At 41.0% G+C, this 2,667-nt stretch overlaps 1 long non-coding RNA gene across 1 annotated transcript; it reads right to left on the reverse strand.

Annotated features, from left to right (window-relative positions):
* Nucleotides 1-373: 373 nt before the first annotated feature.
* Nucleotides 374-2,310, reverse strand: LOC146960212 (uncharacterized). The gene is made up of 3 exons (XR_015035496.1): nt 2,147-2,310; nt 865-919; nt 374-459 (listed from the first exon to the last, which is right to left on the reverse strand). It is a non-coding gene; the product is annotated as an uncharacterized LOC146960212 (long non-coding RNA).
* Between the last annotated feature and the right edge of the window lie 357 nt (nt 2,311-2,667).

Consider the following 2,667-nt stretch of genomic DNA (forward strand, 5'->3'; position numbering starts at 1 on the left):
TAAACCTAAGTAATACTTACCACATACTCTCAATAGATTCTCCGGGTCCTCATTCAGGTAAACGCAGAGGGTCTTTAGGATGCATTCTCTTCCCAGATCCACGTCATCATCCTACGGCAGAAAAGCAGAGGAGAAGTTGTGTTGTTTGAGTTCATGTCTGTGAAAATTCTCATTTGTCCTGGTAAAAGGCATTTTTGTCTTGAAGACAATCAGTTGTTACACCCCCAACCCAGAGAATATATTTACTTCATCCATTGGTGCAATGATGCCCCCTATTTCTTTTTCATTACTGAGTAATTGTTTAAAAATAATATACATAAATGAAAAAAAAAACAATAAACTCAGAAAACAACAACTGATTTAGTAATACTCACCACTACTGCAGAGCCTTTGACACAGCACCCTGAGACATGTCAAATATTGCACAGCAACTGAACACCCTTTACACTGCCACATTCACTAGAGAAAGAAAGACAAATGGAAATTGGTTTAGTTTGTGGTGCCATATTATTTTGTGTTGTAATGAAGACTGATTATTAGACATATCTCTCCAAAATAGTTTCAACAAAAAAAATGAACATTAGAATCTTAAAGGCAATAGGACTTGCAGTAATTATCTTTACTCACAATATTAAAAAGGAATAATATCATAAAAGAAGGCCAGACAACAAATGTAGCCTACAGGGACATCGATCTGCATCACCTGTTACAACAGAGCTGCGCAAAAGAGAAAAAAGTGATCGCCCCCGAGAGCATTGTAATCATATCGGTTAACAAGCGTTGGTTATCATCAGTCAGAAAAAAAATTCAAAATGTGCATCCCGAAAACCAACAAAAGCAATTGAATAGTAGGCTAATACTCACCACTACACAGCAGCACCCAGAGACATGTCAAATATTGGCATAGCTGGAGGATTATCTGCACAGTAAAAATAGAAAAAATGTTGAAAAAAAGTCAAGTATGTGGGTGTGTAGACAACATAAACTCAAGGCAGGACATAGAAGACACAAAATAGCTAACTTTAGTTGACTTAAGCTTAGCAAAAATGACAGCCCTCACTATTTTAAAAAAAAAAGTAAAGCTGTGTGCCCGCCCCTCCTCCCCAGCGAATTAAACATAGCCTATTTATGACCAAAACAATATCTGATTATATTTGATTCATTAAACACAAATTATTGGTCTTTCCTGCTTGATTTACAATTTTATCTTGTTTCTCAGCATATATTAATCATCATAAAGCACTGACAAGCTTAAACATTAATATTGCCAGTGTGCATGGCATGTGTGAGTGTGTTTGTACTGCTGCTGTAACTTGTGAATTTCCCCTTCGTGGGATGAATAAAGGCAGAGGGAGTGCTGTTGTACTGTATATCAGCACGGGTGTGCGGCCTCGTGCCTACGACCGAATCACACCCGTGCTGATATACAGTACAACAGCGCCGTTAGCCGCTCGGCTAGCGAAAAGTCACGGAGAATTACGACATGAGGAGCAAAGAGAGGCTTAAAAAAGTCATTCTAAACTCCGTAACGTTGGAGTTGGTTGCCCTCTTCATAAACATTACGGTGTTTTTTATTTTTTAAATAAAAGCCGAGCGGCTAACTAGCCGTTAGCGGCTAACTAGCCGCTAACGGCTAGTTAGTTTTAAAGAAAAGAAAATAATTATTTTAAAAAAAAACACCGTAATGTGTATGAAGAGGGCGACTCGTAATTACTGGGAGTCGGAACACCGGGCATAGCCTACTTAAATCGAGGAAATGGGAGGTCGAGGTCGGAGAAATAGCAGCTAAGTTACATAAGTTACCGCTAGCATAGGCTAACGTTACACAGCATAACAGCTGCGATACATTAAAACAGATAACCATAACGTTACCAAATAACAATGTGTGTTTTTTTTAGTCACACAACCACAACATATTCTCCCGAAATTGCTATCCCATTTTAAAACAAAATAGCTACAGACGTGCATCATCACATCTCAGCTAGAAGCTAACCTAGCCTGTTGCACAAAACTACAAAAGTTCTAACAGTGCTAATATCAAACAACGTCATTACAAGCATTAATATACATGACGATTAAAAACACAAAGGCCAATGTTTAACGTTACTGTGAATGTCGCAATACATCAATAAATCAATAAACTTACTAGAGGCTTCAGCACAACCGTGTCCCAGCAAAGAAAGATGCCTCCTCTAGTCTCGGCTCGGTGTGGACTACTGTGTTCGACCGTTACAGTAAAGGCGCGTCCGTGTCCACACGTCCGACACGGGTCCGTTCGGGATCCGCTGTTTGACGGTAGAATAACGGCTCTGCCTGGAGGCGGGGCTGATCCTCTAGGCGGCGCCCAAACGAATGTGACAGTCACGCGGGTTTGGTGACTTGAATGCGGATCCGCGTCGGAGTCTCCTGCTGTGTGGGTCCCTTCTGGAGCCAGCCCCCAGCGACAGCCCAGGGGATTGCAGCTTTTTGAACGCGGAAGTGAGCTTCACTTCTCAGACCGACAACTGCTCCCTTGGCTCAAACCCATGGCTCAAACCCCGCCCAGATCAGACCAAATCGGCACGTGACTCCTCACTCTCAAATCACAACTTTTAAATGTGCAAAATATGATTTCAATAACCCAAATGCAAATAATAGTGCTTTTAGTGCACTCTCCATAAAAAAAAC

This window comes from Trachurus japonicus, unplaced genomic scaffold, assembly GCF_045865225.1.
Source record: "Trachurus japonicus isolate A0001 unplaced genomic scaffold, Traja_1.0 AP030582.1".
Taxonomy (NCBI): domain Eukaryota; kingdom Metazoa; phylum Chordata; class Actinopteri; order Carangiformes; family Carangidae; genus Trachurus; species Trachurus japonicus.